At 42.8% G+C, this 18,554-nt stretch overlaps 1 protein-coding gene across 11 annotated transcripts in view; it reads left to right on the top strand.

The window, feature by feature from the left end:
* Positions 1 to 18,554, top strand: part of Sgms1 (sphingomyelin synthase 1) — a 264,312-nt gene that overhangs the window by 67,656 nt on the left and 178,102 nt on the right. For 2 of the 11 annotated variants that reach the window (XM_029472305.1, XM_021151330.2), the window contains exon 1: positions 3,105 to 3,344. The exons of 6 other annotated variants lie outside the window; for them this stretch is intronic. The gene's annotated coding sequence lies outside the window, so the exon portion shown is untranslated. 3 more of the 11 variants (XM_029472301.1, XM_029472302.1, XM_021151334.2) reach the window with 3 other exon arrangements.

Raw genomic sequence — 18,554 nt, 5'->3', positions numbered from 1 at the left:
CTCCTCCAAGGGCTTGGGTCACTTCTCCAGCCATGCCCTTTGTACACATGCGTCGTCCTCTAGACTCCAGATGCCTGTACTCCACTGCTGCTGCTCTTGGTGGTCATCTCATGGTACTGGGAACTCCAAAACACTGCATGACCCCTTCAGTCCTGGGCCATCAATTGCAACTGAGGCTGCACCTTCACCAATGGCCTTCCATGGCCGCTTACAGTGCTGAGCCTCAGCTGTTCTGCGTGACCTCTTCATGCCTTCAAAACCAGTACCACTTGGGTGACCCTTACACATTACCAAGTCCGCTGCAGCAGAAGTACAACCTTGGCTATCTCTGGAACACAGCCTCTTTGTGTTTTCAGAAAACACTTCCCAAAAGATGTCACCTCAACGATGCTGGTCTCTTCTTATTCACCGCTAATTTCTTAGCTCCAGCTAACCAGCATCAATTTGACGGGCACTTGCCACTGGTAATATTCTTTCATTAATGTCTGACATTAACACTTGGCAGGTTTGTTAGAATTATCAAAACAAAACAAACAAACAAACAAAACCAAAATTAAAAAAAACCAAAACCAAACCCAACAATGCCCATGTATACATGTGTGCATGTTTAATGCCTATGTGCACATGTGTACATGTTTAATGCCTATGTACACGTGTGTGCATGTTTGAGACTGAGCATGTGTGTGCAGCAGATTGATGGCTTGGAGTGAAAATTTTCTCTGAGAACCCCAGGCGTGTTGAATTGTTTATAACTGCCTTGTTTCCTTTTTCCTATGTTGATAAAACTTCCTTTCCTGTGTTTGAGCAGAAGGTGTCAAATGTTTCCTGCTGTTTATATAATTGAACTGAAGTTCCTAATAATTTTATATAAGAGAGAGGTGGATTTTGTCTTTTCAAACTTATAACAGGACATAAATTGTATTTTTTTTTAATTTATTTTTTTTATTTTTTTTTTTTTTGCCCCACATGCCCAGTAAACACCCAGGTTACTCTGTGGACATTTGCCTGGAACTCACTGTGTAAGACTCCTAAGTTCTGTCTGTAGGAGCATTTCCTGTGCTCGGTGAACTGGCTCAGGTGACTGTTGCTGGGAAACCCTACTCGACTGTTGATAGGCAGTGAGAATAGGTTAGCACTGCATGAAGATCTCTGGGCAGCATTTAAGAAGGCTTTGACTCCTTTTTAAAGCTCAATTTCTCTGCCACAAAAATGGTTTAACTCTAGCACAACTCTGGTGGGTTCCTTGGTTCAAAGATTAGGTTCACATTGCTAAAGCTGACACTGCCCACTCCCTTCTTATCCCATAAGCTTCCTGTCTCTGTTGCCTGGGACTACCTTAGCCATCTCTGGGAGCCCATGGAAGATGATGGATGGATAGGGAAGGCAGCTTCCCTGGATGGAGCTGGGGGTTTAATTGTTGGTGATTTGAGTACTAACACTGCTTATAAAAACAAGTAAGTTGAACTAAAGGATTATCCCTAGTAAAACCACATTTTATGGGTCTTCTTTGACCAGCCCTTAAGAAGTGTTAGCATCAGGTCTTTGATGTGGAGTGGGTACCCTAAGGCATATTTATGTTTTCCTTAGCTTTGTGGTCTCTTTCTTCCAGATGTGGTCAGAATGGATCTCTGGGGGGTAGTCTTGAATGACTTCCAGACCAGTGAGATGCAGTATTAGGTCTGAGGCCTTTGAAATCCACACCACTGACACCAAACAGAACCCAGCTCCTCTTTAACCAGGAAAAGATGTCAGGTGTCATTCTGCATCCATGTGTGACTTCTTCCAAGCTGTTTACCTCTGGGGTATTGGAGGCATGACAGTTAAGCAGCTAGGGTAACTTGATCACCTTTCACGATGGTGATGGAGTCAGATGCCACAGGTAGGGGTGGATGTTTATGTGGTGCCTCTAAGTATAATATCCCTAAAATTCAAAACCTGATTAAAAAAAATAATCAAGTAATGAGAGTCAACCGAATATTAATACATAATTAATTGCCAGCCATACTCTGAAATCCTAGAGTCCTGAAGCATAGAGGCAGGAAAGTGTCTTGCTTACAGCTGGAACTTAGATGGATGAACCTTGGATGCTGTGTGATAGCTTAACTTCTCTGTGTCTCTGTTTGGTCCTTCACTTTTAAGGTGAGAGGAAGTGTCCAGGGTACCTGTTAGGGTGACTGTGTGAGAAATAGAGATTGGAATGGCATCTGATGCTTGCTGTTTATATCAGTTGCTGGTGGAACTGATATAATGTCCCTTCTCTTTCTGTTTTGAACGATTTCTACTGACCTCCTGTCAAGACCCCACACTTGGTAGGCAATGCTCCTGGAGTATCTTTGGGAGTTGGAGATAGAAGATCAAGCCCCAGGGAAGGTAGCCTCAGTGCCTGCCTGATAGAAAAGATTTGGGTTCCTTAAGTTCCCGTGAATTCACTTCCTGCTCCATCCACCCTGGGAAGGGTGCTTCATTGTGCTGTTGGCTGTTGCTTTGCTCTTCTGGAATTCATGTTCTTTTGCTAGTTCAGATTTCTAGATCAGAGTCGAGTTTCTACAACAAATGTGCCCAGTTTTATGTATAGCTTCAAATAAAGCATATTTTCTCCTTAGGAACATTGTACTAAAATTTTTTTGTAATCATGGTATTCTTTTTTGCCACAGTAAAATGGCCGTTCCCCTCGCCCCTCCCCCCATGTAGATAATCACCATCATTTAAAAATTAAGAGGAGTAGGTCATTGTTCTTGCTTTCGAGTAACAACTCTTCATTTAAAATTAAAAAGAAAATGTTGAAGAATTATTTTTCTACACTTGCAAATGACAACTACTGATTCTGTGATTTAAATCAGATCTAACAAAAGGTCAGCTCTGCCTTCTTGAAAGTCATCATTCATTGGCTCTTTCATGCTTCTTCTTGCAGATGTCTAAAGCATTTTTAATAATTAACTTCAAACCCATTGGCAAAGAACAGTACCCTCGAGTGAATATTCAACTGGAAAATGCCTCTCAGTTGTACCCAGTAGTGTTTGAACTGTGTTTGTATTTGAACGCTCGAGCAAAGTCAACAACCCTGCAAGGCATATTACTTCGCTTTTTAATATTAACTTTGCTTAGATTTGACGCCCAGCTAGCAGGAGGCGGGACGGCAGAACACACTTAGAGCACAGTCGCCACTGGAAGACTGGTGACACTGAGGACACTGGGGACACTGGGGACACTGGGGACACTTGTCTTCATGCTCTTGTCTCAGTTCTCAGATGCATTGACCCTCACCCCAGAATACGAGCGTTCCCCGTGGTTGATTTGACCATGATGCTGGTGGGTCCCGTGTTGATTGCTGAGCAAACAGGAAGGTAAATTCTCATCTCTCTATTTCCTTACTTTTTTCTCTTTCAATATTCTCAAAACCTTTAAGTTTCTTTGGGAATTTCTGGAAGGAATTACTGAATAGAAAAACACCATTTGGGCTTCATTTCAGGTGAACTTCACAGCTGTGACAATGTCTATGTGTTCCTTTGTGGTCGCTCTGATCACACCTGTGAAGGCTGTATCCTGGGCCCTGCATTCCTGAGGACACGTGAACGCCTTACCTGGAATCCACATAACCTGGCGTGTTGGTCCCCTCTTTTTTCCTGTCTTTAATGAGACTTTGCTGACTGCCTTTAATGAAGTACAGCTCTTAAGCCTGCCTGTCCCCTTCCTGTTTCCTCCCTGGCCCAGGCCTAATGCCTGACTAACACCACTGTGGAGTGCTTCTGTGCTGTGTGCCTGTTCGCTGCTTTGTTTTCTGGCCTGGAGCAGTGCCTGTTACCTAGTAGAAACTCTGGAAATACTTTGGCTGAATGAATCCAGTGAATGAGTAAGTGAAACTTACTCAGGGAGTTTGGTATGTGGGAGAGGGTGATTCTGGTGACCGTGAAATCATTAGGAGGCCATTGTCACCGGCCCCTGGGATTTAATGAAAACCCACACCAAGGGCTTGGAGAATCAAGGTCACTGTGCTAATGTCTGGCAGTGAAGGAGAGAGCGAAAGGGAACGATCTGGAACAATCTAGCTTGGCAATAAGAGATATTCTTTCGCTGCAACTAAGTTAAGAAATTGTGGGAAACGCTTCAGCATTTTAGAAAGCAAGTTGTGTGTATTAATAGGAAAAGAAATCAATTTATTTCTGAATGTGTGTTGGTCTGCAGGATGTTTTTTCAGAGCTCTAGCTTCCCTCCCCCACTAAATTGCTGATTTTACTTTGAGGTCAAATTTCCTAAAGTGTTTTAAAAGCTAGCCAGGAAGGCAGGCTTTGGCCTCTAGGGAATGTATATCTTTAGATGGCGACATTTTTCTGTATCTGGGAATCAAATTGGGATTACTGAAGATCTGAATACTTAATTAGCTTTTTAGGATCTTCAGTCACTAGCAGAATTAGTGTTTTAAATATGAAATTCATTGTTCTTCCACTTGTCAAATGCTTCTCGTGTACAGAAGGGTAGGCTTGGAGCAGAGGCTGTGACTGCATCCTGTGCTCTTCCGGCTCACTGGACCCCTGGAGGACCCGGCATTGGCATCTTCTCAGGAAGTTGGATAGTAAGCATCTTGTTTGTGAGCCAGGCTCTGTTGCCTTTCTTTTAAGATCTTGAACCTGGGGAGATGGTGGACTGCATTAGACTCTGAGCATTTCGAGTGTGCTTTAGGAGTAGGTAGACCATGACTCACTCACTGAATTTTAAGTTAGTAACTTGGATGATTCTCAGCAAATATCTAGAGGCATTGCAATTAAAAACTCAAGAGTTGATGTCTGTGAGGTTCCTGCTGATTTGAGCTCTTTCCTTGCCTTGGAAGCATTGATTTTTGTCCTGTTGCTTCTTACCTGCTATATGGAAGGCTGGGCATTTTAGGAAGGAAAGATGTTGGTGGTGTGCCCTTTGTGGCTCCATTTTGTAAGATTGTTTTCTTTTTCTATTTAGCTAGAGATATCCAAGACTGTTGTCTGCATTAACATTCTGTGCTCTAACTCTACATTTAGTGAGAAGAAGATGTGAACATACTGACGTGGATGGGTCTCTCTCTCTCTCTCTCTCTCTGTGTGTGTGTGTGTGTGTGTGTGTGTGTGTGTGCACGCACAGCTCTTTGGCTTTGCATCTTCCCAGCTACAGGGTGGTTGGCTCCACTAGCATTTGGATATTTAACCTATACTTCAATCATAACAATAAAAAGATTCTCAGCAACCATTACCACTAAGGTTTTCATTAGCCTGGGCTTCTTTTTCTGAACTGTGAGTCTCTATTAGGATTTTGGTGTGTCTCACCATGGTCTCTATAGACCAGAAAAGCCTATTATGTGTATTTGCTGATGCTGGGCTATTTGAATCTACATCTATTTGTCCCTGGCAAGGGAATGCTATTACTGCTCTGTTTTTTTGTTTTTGTTTTTTAAATGTAGCTAGCATCGAGGCTTATTTGTTTTCTTTATCAGATCCTTTAATTGGGTTTGTTTCTGCTGGTAGCTGGTATTGGTGCCTAAGGCAATATAGCTGGGGACTAGTGTCTCTCTGTCTGTCTGCCTGTCTGTCTGTTACTTTTGTAGGCACTCAATTTGACATACTAGGCAAACACTTGCTCAGTCAGTCATTGAGTTACATCTCCAGCCTTGTGTTGTTGTTAAGTCAGTTTTCCTGGGGAGTACAGGCTTGTGTTAAATTCTTTATTCTCCACCTTCTATCTCTCAAATCCTGGCATTACCAGCAGGAGCTACCACACCCTGCAAAAAGTTCCTCCGGAAGGAAGCAAGTTTGATGTCTGTCCAGATGTATGGTCATAAGGTGAGCTGATGTTTGTCCTAAGGTGTGATGCAGTCTACCTTCTGAATCTTCAGTGTAAGCTGTGATATCAGATGTGGCAGCAGGTGGCGCTTGGGGGTGGTGGCAACTGGTGACTGTTGCAACTGGCCTCACTGTGCTCCTGCTTCACTGAGCTTTACCGAATGGTTTGATTTCGCTGCTGTGAGCACAGCTGACAGGTAATACAAAGGCTTCCAGGTGGAGCTTCAGTAGCTCACAGTTAGATGGAATTCAGTGGTGTTTTGCCTTCGTCTGTCCAGATGACCATGAATACATGAGACCTGCTACAAGAACAGGAACTGTAAGTCTTTTAGTGAGTGCCATGAAGGTAACACAGCAGTGAGCTCATGCCTTAGAACCATTGACTCTCATCATTGATCCAGACATCAAAAGCAATGATCCAGAGGCATAACGTGGAGCTTCTCCATCTGCCTTTCTCTGTTGAGGTCATTTCAGTGTCCAGCAAGCTAAATATTTGTAGTTTGTGAAACGGAAGATCAAAGAGGCGTAGCTTGAGGGGAAAGTAGCTCCAGCTTCCCGAGTAGGAGTGATCATGAAATAATTATTTCCATGTGTTGAATTTTCACTCGTTGGCTACGGATTCTCATTTCAAATACATGGGAGGAACTATATCTCCATGTTTAATTTCATAGAGCAAGTATATAAACATCACTAAACTTGGTTCTGTCTTCCAGATAAGAGTCCTGAGTCATACAAAGGACAAACAGCTTGACCAAGGCCATGTGGTTAACCAGTCAATGACTCTTAAATCTTGCTGGCTCAGTCCAGTTCCAGGGCATTTCGTCATCAGTTAGAATACTCTTTTAAGTAGATTGTGAAACCTCAGCAAGCAAGGTTAATGGGGACTTTATTGAGGACAAGGGAAATTGACTTCATTGAAGAATATTTAATGAGGGCTTCTGTGCGTTCCAGCTGTGTGTGTTTTACTTTCTGTCAAATGCTTCTAGTATGTGGCTAGCATAGATCAACTGAGTGTGGCCATTGCTGACTTGCAGGCCATTAGATTTTACAAGCTGTGAAACACAAGGGTTCTTGAATAGGAGAAGCTATTCAACATTTGCCCCCAGTGGCAGTTGTTATAGAGTTGAGTTAGGACTCCAAACACAAAACGGAAATCAGTATTGATACCAAGTGTAAGTCATGTGGCCATGTGGATGCTGCAACAAATTATCATGAACTCAGCGGCTTAAGCATCAGGAGTTTGCTTTTTGACAGTTCTGAGGGCCTGAAGTCTATCTAGTACTGGCTTTAATGGTCTGAAGTGAAGGTGTGGGTAGGGCTACCCCTCCCTCTCTGCAGGGTCTAGGAGAATCTGCTCTTTTCTCTTGTAGCTTGTGGTGGCTCCAGAATCCCTTTTCTTGGGCTGACTTATTTGTCTCTGGGAGATCAGTTGCCTTTCTCCCCAACACCCCATGTATTTGGTATCAGACTGGTTCCTACATGTTGAGGACATTTTTGACTGTATATTGGGACAAACCAGGCCTCTCCAATGCAATATCTTTAGCCCAATTGCATTTGTAAAAGCCCCTCTCCCCAACCCCTTGGCTTGCTGCCCTCCCTTTTTACTTTGTAAAGAAACACGCATAGGTTTTAGGGGTTACGATGTAAATTCCATTCAAGAGGCCAATGATAGGCCTGCCACATGACAACAGGATTAAGACCTTTCATCTGTCCTGTACGAGTATGCACCTCATTTCAAAAAATATTGCTAACTGCTTTTACAGTTCACAGAGGGTAAAAATGTGTATATTCCATGGCCAAACAAATCTGAGGATTATTGGGTAGGATGTCTGTCTTTGAGGACATTCACAATGCAGTGAATTCCTGCTATAAAGAAAGTAGCTTAACTTTGTTGAGTCTATAATTCCTCGGACTTGGATTACAGAGTACTTCTTTTGGAAGGGCACACCTGTTCATAGTTGGTAGAGTGCCTGAGAATGGAAGGAAGCTCTGATCGAATTTTTATTCCCATTATTATTTCTAAAGCATGAAGTATATGTTAACCAATTATGTTGCTTTATGACTTAAAAACCAATACAAATATGTAGAGTTAAATGACCATTCACCCAACCATCCATCCATCCATCCATCCTTTGGTTATTAATATAGTCTTACTTGGTAGCTTAAACTGTCCTGGAACTTATTCTCAAATTGGTCTCAAGCAGTTGGCCACCTCCAGGCCTTAGCCTCCTGAATTCGAGAAGTATAGATTGTGAAGTCTGCATCTTGCGATAAGTGAGTTTTGGTGTTGTGCTTGAGGAGTTTTAGGGGTTAAAAGCTATGAGTTATAAAGTGGGTGGAGTTGTTCTGACATGGAATGGTCTAGAGGACTCTCATAGAGAAGGATGGGGTGGGGGTAGGGTGCTTGCAGAGCTCCTAGTATCTGCCATCTTGACATCCACATAAGAAGTTTGCTAACTCTTCTATAAGTGATAGGAGCTGTTAAAGGCAGCTTGAATAGTAGGGAGGGAAAGAGTTTTGGACATAAAACTACTGTGCACACCTTTAATCCCAGCACTTGGGAGGCAGAAGTAGATGGATTTCTGAGTTCGAGGCCAGCCTGGTCTACAGAGTGAGTTCCAGGACAGCCAGGGCTACACAGAGAAACCCTGTCTCAAAAAAACAACAAAAAAACAAATAAAATAATAAACAAAACAGCAAACAAAAAAACCAAAATAATAATAATAATTAAAAAAAGAAACTACTGCAGTTGGAATATGGGGTGAGGCTGGATGGTAGCGTCAGACAGTTTTAATATAAGCTTTAACTTTCTAATGATAATACTGTATGTTAACCACAACTAATATTGAGAAATGATTAATTTGAATCATTTTATTCAGCTTTCCTGCTTTTTATATAACGCTCCATCTCTGCATGCTAACATCCTGCATGCCACTGTAATATCCAAAATGAATTCAAGACCACCCAGTACCTTCCCCCTTCTAAAAGGACTTTCCAAACTGTACTAGCAGGCAAAGTGCAGAGCCAGTTAAGAAAGCTGGCTGACTAAACAAATGTAAAAACATAGTTGTAGTGGTCAAAATGACTAAGCTTGCAACTGCCAAAATAATATTAGCTGTTCTCAGAGAAATAACCATAACAAGATAGCAGCTCCCAGAAAAATCCTCCTACCCCGCCCTACACTAAATTCTGAGGAAGACTGCAGATGGCCCTGACCTTGCTAGAATTCTCTGTGATGTTAATAGCTAAAAGTTGACCAAATCATAGTAACCCACCATGGGGACAGGCAAAGTGAGTCACTAGGTCAAAGGGTTACTTAGTCACTATACAAACCAACCAATGCCTGAAAGGGTTACTTGCTACACCAATGAAAACCCTGTTGCTCAAATCTGTCCCTTACAAAGGTATAAAAAGTGTTCTATCTTTGTTTTGGGTCTCTCCTCTGGCCTGCTTGCTGAGAGGGGAGTCCCCAACATGTTGGATCAATAAAATCCTCAGGCCTTTTACAGCGATGGCAGTCTCTGTGGTCCTTGTGATTAAGGGTCTTTTGACAAACTCCAACACCACATCCTATCTAGAGGCTTCTAGATTGTATTTCTCCTTTCTCTTTTTGGTGATGGCCTTGGCAGTGTTGAGGAGTACTGGTCAGATGTGTTTATACTGACCTACAATTAGGATTGGCCTCAGAATTTTCTGATTAGATTGTTTTTTGCAGGATCAGGGAAATGAGATATTCTTCTTGTTATACTTTTTGTTTGTTTGTTTTTGTTTTTCAAGGCCAGGTTTCTCTGTGTAGCCCTGACTGTCCTTGAACTTTCTCTGTCCACCAGGCTGGCCTTAAAGGCTCATTGTACTTTTTCAGGTGGAGAAAGCACCATGGTTTCTTTTCTCTCTGCTGGTGTTACCTGGGTTACCCCAGGAGGCTGAGACAGTGACGGCAAGCTTCTATGCTGTCACGTAGCACACACAGGACGAATTGTGCTCAGATGAAATATCTACCACTGGGCATGTCTGTGCAGAACTTTTTAGATTATTAAGTTACGGTAGCATGATCCACCCTATATGTGAGAGGCACCATTCCATGAGATTGGGGCCCAGGCTGAATAGAAAGGAGGAAGGAGCCAGGTAGTGTGGGGCACACCTTTTAATCCTAGCATTCTGGAGGCAAAGGCAAGCTGATCTCTGAGTTTGAGGCCAGCCTGGTCTACAGAGTGAATACCAGGATAGCCAGGGTTATACAAAGAAATGGTGCCTCAAAAGAACAAAAAAGGAGGAAGGAAGATATGAGAAGCTGTAGAGGCAGTGTGTGCACCTCATGCCCTTGCTTTGGGGCTTTGGGGCTGTCCCCGCCATGATGGGCCATGTCTGGAAACGGGCCAAGATATACTCTCCCTTACAGTTCTGTTTGCAGGGTGTTGTGTCACAGCAAGCACACGAGCAATTCATACATGTTGTATCGAAAAATTAACATTCTTAATGAAATTTCTTTATAGAAAAAGAGATACTGTCTCTAGTTGGCAGCCTCATAGCAAATTTTATTAGCTGTACTGGAATTCATTTATTCTTAGCTGGGGAGAGACTTGCAACTGGCTATGGAGTGAAGAGTTCTTTTCCCTTCCTAGGTTCCCCTTAATTTTTCTGCTTTGTTTTGTGTGTGTGTGTGTGTGTGTGTGTGTGTGTGTGTGTGTATTTAGGCTTTGTTTTAGTTATCGTAAACAGACACCATGACCAAGACAACTCTTATAAAGACAACATTTCTTTGGGGCTGGCTTACAGGTTCAGAGGTTCAGTCCATTATCACCAAGAAGGGAACATGGCAGTGTCCAGGCAGGCATGGTGCAGGAGGAGTTGAGAGTTTTCCATCTTCATGTGAAGGCAGCTAGCAGAATACTGGCTGCCAGGCAGTTAGGATGAGGTTCGTAAAGCTCACACCCACTGTGATGCAACTACTCCAACAAGGCCATACCTACTCCAACAGGGCCACACCTTCTGATCTTTCTCCCCAGCCTTTTTCCTGCTTCTGTGTAGATATGGTAGAGGTTTGGCTGGAGGGCAGCTTAGGGTAGGAATAGCAGTAAGGGATAAGGTTGGGGGTCCCACAGTGCTGACCTTCAGCACCAGACCAATACATTTTGAGTGTTTGGCTTATTTATGCAGGAGTGACCAACACTGATTGCTTTTACAGCTCACATAGAAGAGTTAGAGTCCACAGTTACTCCCAGGCTGAATGTAGAAACAGTGCAGTGCTCAGAGGACCGACGGAAGAGAAAAGACAGAAGAGGCCTTTATGTGCCCTGGACATGTGCATAGATTAGATTCTTTCCCAGACCAAGAGAGGAACTAGTAACTAAGCCATCGGTTTGCTAATAATCTGAACAAAAAAGTAGAAAGTCACATAATCCAAATAAATGGAGTCTAAATTCTTCATGTCACTGTTTTACTTATTTTCATTTATCTATTTATTTGTGTCATGTCACAGTGCCTGCGGCAGTCAGAAGATAACTTGTGGCTCTCTCCTACATGTACAGTTAAGAATGACCTTGAACTCCTGATATCCCTACTTACCAAACCTTCTGAATCGAATTACATTTTAATAGTTGCCTTCTGTTAAGTTCAAAATTACCTTTGTTGTTGACCTTTTAAAGTCATCCGTGTTTTTTTAGTGTCTAACAAGTGTGGTACCTCAGCGGTCCAGAGAACAGAGGGGGACGATCACTGAGCCCTGGTTGTTTAGTGAGCAAGCACGATTGCCTCTTTCTCATTGGCTGCTGGCATTTGTATCTCACAGGTCTGTGATGTGTAACTGAGGATATGTGTCAGTGAGCTTTCAGCTATCTGTAAAACTGCAAGCATAGATGCTGTGCTGCTCTGCCCCAAACATTATTCTTTTATTACTAGAACAAGTAATTGGACCAAGCCATTGATTCTGGTGTAGGTTGTCCTTTGACTATGGGAGTTCTGCCAGTCTCAGGTGCTGTGCCTCCTGCACTTGGGCCCACAGAGATAGAACAGCTTTCCTGTGTCATATTCTTTAGCAGCTCTCTCCTAGTGAGGAAGAATTAATTTAGTCCAGTGATGTGGCCGTGTTTGTGTGCTAGCCAAACTCTGGCGACCAAGAATATCTACTGGGCTCCTTTCTGAAAAAGCTGTGCTCGTTTGGAATATAAACCTTTCATTTACTTGAGAGAAAGTCCAAATAATCTTGTAATGGGTAAACTGAGGGTAAAGTCACCTGCTTTGTGAAGTTCAGGGTGAGCATGGGGTTGGAAGAGCAGTGCCCTGTATTCTGAGCAGGAGGGACTCTTGTTAAATTTGCTTTTCAAACTCCCATCTCTGAGGCTTTATGACAGCAGCTGTGTGCCTTGTTATGTTGCTGTGGGTGGAGTTTATTCAGCAGGAAAAGCTTTAGGAGCAGAAGAACACACAGAGAAGGCATCTGGGCTCCTCCCATGTGGCCTCCACAGCCAGGACTGCCAACCTGGGGACTGCCTGGCACCTCTTTTTGATTCTCCTGCCTGTGGAAGCCTGACAGGAGAAGACATGAGTAAAGTTTTTGTAGGAGGTCACTTGCCTGTGATCTGGTAACTTTGGGACTCTAATGAATACCATTTTGAATGTGCCAGGGCATAGGCACCATGCCAGTCCCTGTGATATTATAAAGCCCTCCTTGGTGCTGAAGGGCAGTGCCATCTCCATATGTGTGCCAGTGATGTAGCTGCCTTACCATCTTCAACTCTGTCTGCCAATAACAAGCTTGATTTTTATATTCAGATTTTGGTTCCCACTACTTTGCTAAAAGCGTGTACCATTGGTCTTTAGTTTTTTCAAAATAGGATTGTGGCATATCTCAAGAGGGAGATTTGACTTCTTTCCCACTTCTTTCTCCCCCTCTCCTTGATCAGTTCATGATATGCAAGACTAGATTTTTCTAGTACACAGAAAAAGCTTCCTATTTATTTTGCTTCTTGACGCTGTGCCTGCGCCCCTAGCACAGAATCTTGGGTCCTAAGCCAGGAAAACCTAGTGGCGCTCAAGAACAGAACCTCTCCTGAGTAGAAGGGGCTGCCAGGAGCTCATGGCTTGTTTCTAGGAGATTGAATATTACCTGGAGGGAAAACTCGGGTGACTGGACCTGTCATTTGAGTCTAATCCTACTTCTGATGGCTCTGCCCCTGGCTCTCTTATTTGAATTGGATACAAGTGACTTCCTCTTCTTGAATGTCTCCTAGAGCAGGTTGCTCATCCAAGGGTCAGCATCTTTATTTTCCAGGCTCTTTTCTGCATCCTCCATATCACCTTCAAGTGTGACAACTTGGAGCAGATGCCTGTGAACTTTGGAGATGCCTGTGAACTTTAGTATAACTTCTCTATGACCAGACACCACAGTTAGCCGAGTAAGGCATTTGCTGTGCACATCGTCAGGGGACCTGTTTGCAGTGGTTCAAGGTCAGTGTAGATCCTGAGCTCTGGATATCTTCCCTTAGGATTTAAAGGTACAGCAAATATTGTCTTCAACAAGTGATGGCATGATATGCCATGCATCATATTTTATCAGGCAAGTCACTGTGATATTCTTGAAAATATAGTTTTCAGTAGCTAGGTGTGGTGGAGCATGCCTATAATCCTAAATTCCCACTACAGGATGGCAGGATGGTCCCAGATGTGAGATCTTCTGGAGCTAGACCCTGTCTCATAACAACTACAACAACAAACAACACAAACAACAAGTACCAAACAACACCACTCCCTCCAAAAAGACCCCTCCCAAAATGTCAATAGTGGGAGTTTTACTGTTTGTTGATTTATATTGCTATGAGATTAAAAATAAAGTTGGAAAAAGTACCAACATTTAGAAAATGAGAAATTTCCATGGTATCTGTTGAATTCGGTTGATCTCTTGTGCGTAGCATCACTAGTATAAAATTTGAATAAAAGAAAATAAAGACCTTGTATTTTCATCTTTTTCTGTGACTGAAACATGATTTTTTTCAATTCAGTTCTTTCCTAAATCCTGCGTTCTCGGTTTGTTCACTTTCCCCCATATGTCCTAGCTCTTCCGTGAGAGCCCCTTCCTTGCTTGGCTCTCACCCCCTCATCTCCTTTACCCTCACTTGAAGCAAGTCCTTAGTGATTCTACCTCCTCAAAGCATCTTACACTAACCAGTTCCTGTTAAACCTGCCACTCCCAGGTCTTGCTGCCTGGGTGGCACCAGTCAGATTTCCCTATCCCACAACCTCAACCGAAAACAAACCTCCTTCAGTGCATAACTTCCCAATATGTTTGGAGTGGAAACTTAAGAGTTCTTTGGAAAGTTAGTTGTGTTGAATGGTGTTTTGCTGGGGCAAACACGTGAAGGAGTGTTTTCCCAAAGTGGACCCAGGTGAAAGGTAAGGTAGACTGGCGAGGGAACATTTCTCTGAGGTAGATGCAGATAAAGGATGCTCTGCTAAAGCAAGCACATGAAAGGACACATGATGAAGGATTCTTTGCTAAAGACACACTTGTATTGGTCTGCCTTACGTGCATGGTTGCACTCCATTTGTTGGGACTCCATAGAGAGAAACTTGCCATAGAACTTCTGGTGGTGTGCCTCAGATTCTTGCTGCTTTCACGGACTTCGGCTGATTGGCAGAGGGATGTCAGCTGAGACAGATACATGTGCTAAGGCAAGACCCATAGAGAACATGTGATGTTTAGAGGGCTCTAAACTGGACTCGACAAATAGTGATGGAGACAGAGCTTGGCTTGCTTATAGAGCTAGCTGTGCAATGCTTGTGGGGCTCCAGTCTTCTCTGATCTTCAATTCCCTGAGAGAGGCACAGTCGAGAACTTCTCCTGGTGTCCTGTTGGGTCCCTCCTGCTGACTCCATCTCTGCTAGGTAGTTCCACCACTGCTGGTTCTTGTTTGCTGTCCCCGTTCTCTTGAGCTGGACTGCCAGTGTATTTGTGAAGTTTTGCGAGTGGGTTGACCTGCTGCTGTTGTTTCCTGTGAACTGAACTGCTGATTTCCTGACAATGCAGATGGGATTTGTACCAAAGAACCTTTCTAAACAGGTCCACTTCCCTGTATCCTTTCTTTTCCACTACCCCTGGTGGGTGGTGGGCTAGAAGGGAGGTTAAACTGTTTAAGAATCATTATTAAAAATAGAGGTTGAAAAATTAAAGTTACACATGTTAGGTGAAATAATAGTTTCCTAGCCTCGAAATCTCATGTAATTTGTTGGTTACCCACACATGCCATGGTCCTCCTCTGTTCCCCTTTCCATCGCTTAGATTCAGCTATGGTGACTCGATTCCAGTTCCGTTGGAATAACCTTCACACTTCCCCTTTCCTGTCTCTATTTGCTTAGAAATAGTTGTTCTTCAATTTCTCCATTACGTCTCATGTCTAAGGTCTTAGGTCAGAAACCACCCTAGTATTGCCTCTCACTCACCCTCTGGTAGCCTACTCTGTTGGTATATAGAATAGAATCTCTGGCATGAAGTAGTTCTTGAGTGAAGAATCGAAAGCAATGATATTTATGAATATTTTAAGTGCTGCTTAAAAACTCTGAGAAAAGGACTGTCCATTGTGTGTGGCCAAAATGCCATGGCTAATATACCACACTGCCTTCCTGACCTTTCTTAGAGTTGTTCTTGCAAAGGTGTTTCTGGCCCACTGGATTATCTAAATAGGCATGTGGTATGGAATATACCCGCTCTTTCTGTTTTTAGCAGATGAAGACATAGCATTCCTTTATCTGGATGTTTAGGAATTTAGGCTCTTATAATACTTTTTACTTTTTCTTTAATATTTATTTTCTTATTCTTCGTTCTGCGTGTGCATGTGTCTTTGTGCATGAGAGTGAGTTCCGGTTCTCACGGAGGCCAGAAGAGGCTGTCACATCCCCCTGACCTGGAGATGAAGCTGATGACAAGTCACCCAACCTGGGTGTTGGGAACTGAAACTGGGTCCTCTGAAGAGCAGAAAGCACTAGCACTCATAACCACCTAGATATTTTCAACACCCCACCTCCCCCGTATTGATTTATATCAACTTCTTATTCTTTGGATTTTATGCCAGATCATAAAGGTCAGATGACTTAACATAAGATAAAGATGACATGTATTCATGAGGATAAAGAAATACAGGGAAAAAAGTAAAACCCTAATATAGGGTTGTATGATTACATTCAACATGCTTTGACATGAGTACGTTTCTCATCAGCCTAAAGTTTAAAATTTAAACATATAGGTCACTATAAGTTTTAATAAATACTTTATATTTGAGCATACATCGGGCTCTAGTTTTCTTTCAGTGTTTAGCTAACTTTTAAATCAACTTAAAAAAAGAGTGTATGTGTGTGTGTGTGTGTTGGGACCGCGTGTGTATGTGTACCATATACACATAGGAACCTGCAGGGATCCCCAGGAAGTGGAGTTCTAGGCAGTTGCTGAGCGCTTTTTCGGTGTCTTCTGCAAAAGCAACAAGTGCTCTTAATCTGTGAGCCATTTCTCCAGCCCCAGGTTTTTTTTACTTTACTGTTTTTATATTAAATTAATTTTAAAGATGATTTTTGTGATTTCCCATTGAATTAATTTTGCCAATGAGAAGTTGTCTTTTAAAAAATTTTTTTTATCAACTTGAAACAAGCTAGAGTCATCTTGAAAATAGGGAACCTTAATTGAGGAATTGCCTCTCTCATATTGGCCTTTGGGGATGTCCGGAGGGCATTTCCCCAATTAATGATTGATGTGGAAGGGCCTTGCCCACACTGAATAGTGCCAGCTTCTGGACCAGCTGTCCTGAGTTGCATAAGAATGTAATCTGAGCAAGCTACTGGGAGCAAGCCAGTGAGCAGCATTCTTCCCAGGAGTCAGTTTTTGTCTCTAGGTTCCTGCCTTGGCTTTAACTTAATGGACTACAACCTAGTCCTACAAAAATCTAGGATATGTAAGCCAAATAATCCCTTTCTTCATCAGAATGCTTTTGGTCATGGAGTTTTTTTTACAGCAATAGAAATCCTAACCAAGACACGAGTCCATCTCAAAGTGATAGAATATAAGTTGTTAAGAAGACATCGCCAGCTTTTAACTTAGTTGCATGTCATTCTGTACAGACACCAATCACTGATGTTAGAAACGTGGCAGAAGTTCAATTGCAGATTTCCTACTATTGTAAATAATTATTAAAAATCCCAGCAGTGTGGGCTTTATACCCACCCTTAACCATTTATATTCCTGGATGAAAGCACACACACAGCCTTAATATTTTTAAATAAGCCCTAGGCAGCACAATAGCTGGGCAACTGTCTGCCCACCATGTTGTTAGAATCTACCTTTCCATCGATAACTCCCAGCCATCACTCATCATTCTATGTTCCATCTGGGCTGCTCTTAGCTCCAATTGGCAAGCACACAGGACCACATTTTCTGTACTCCTACCCCTTGGCAGCCCTCTCTCCCTCTCTCTCTCCCTCCCTTTTTCTCCCCCTCCCTCTCTCCTTTTCTTCTGGTCATTCTTCTTCTATGGGCAACTTTTTCTTTCTCTCTTCTGTTGTTTCTTCTCTGACCCAAGCCCTTGGAAACTCAACTCTACTTATCTCTCTTCTGCCAAGCTATTGGCTGCAGGCATCTTTATTGACCAATCAGAATTAACTTGGTAGCAGGGTCCCAGGAGCTATGTATAAACTCCAGGTTTTGGGGGCCCCGCACTTAGCATTACAATAGACAGTTAAAGACAAAAACCTCAACACCCACCTCTACTGCTTACTGAGTCACACGTTCTGAGCTCCAGAAATTTGCCTTTTTCTTTAGCACTTTGCATTTTAAATAAGCTGCAGAAGCTAGCGCATCAGGGCCCCTATATGCAGTGAATCATTGCTGTTTTGAACAGGGTCTATTTGAGGAGGCTCATGGGTCTTTTACTCTCACCCACACGTAAGTTGTCATCTGAAGACTGCCCATCAGGAAAAAGTGCCAATATTGATTTTGTAAACCTTGAATACTGCTAGTGTCCTTTCCAAACCAAATACAGATGATCAACAAGGAAACCTTTCCTCAGACGGTTGAGTCCACTGGCCTTCAGAACAGTAGCCCTCTGAGAACTGACTCAGGTAGAAAGGAAGTGAGAATCTGATCTCTTCTTTCCAGCTGAGTGGAATTCTCTGGAAAGTCCTAGAAATAGGCTGGTGGATCCCTTTGCCTCCCCAGGGCCTTTATAGCTTTCCCTAGCTGCCCAGGGCACAAGGAGTGGACTTACTTTAAACAGGACAGGACCAGTTATAGCGTTCTTGGGATTACTGGTGTCACAGGTGAATTTCTGTTGAGTTCTAGGCCATCCTGGTCTAGATCATACTGTGTCAAGCCAACTAGAACTATAGAGTGAGATGCCGTTTCTATAGTAACAAAAAAGAAGCAATCCCAACACTAGCATTTTGTGTGTGTGAGCCCCAGTTTGGTGTTATAAGCTCATGAGATCACCTCAGAGAAGGCGGGAAAGGCAAGGTGTGGAGAAACCGATTCACAACAGGTTTGGTCTGGGACTGGACTCTGAAGAAGCTTACAGGGTTTATCTTCAATCCATGGTAGAGCTCACTCTTCTTTTCTTTTCTTTTCTTTTCTTTTCTTTTCTTTTCTTTTCTTTTCTTTTCTTTTCTTTTCTTTTCTTTTCTTTTCTTTCTTTCTTTCCTCTCTTTCTCTCTTTCTCTCTTTCTCTCTTTCTCTCTCTCTTTCTTTCTTTCTTTCCTCTCTTTCTTTCTTTCTTTCTT

Source organism: Mus caroli, chromosome 19 (genome assembly GCF_900094665.2).
Source record: "Mus caroli chromosome 19, CAROLI_EIJ_v1.1, whole genome shotgun sequence".
Classification (NCBI taxonomy): domain Eukaryota; kingdom Metazoa; phylum Chordata; class Mammalia; order Rodentia; family Muridae; genus Mus; species Mus caroli.
Note: the sequence above shows the minus strand (reverse complement) of the source record. Positions and strands in the feature narration are given on the sequence as shown.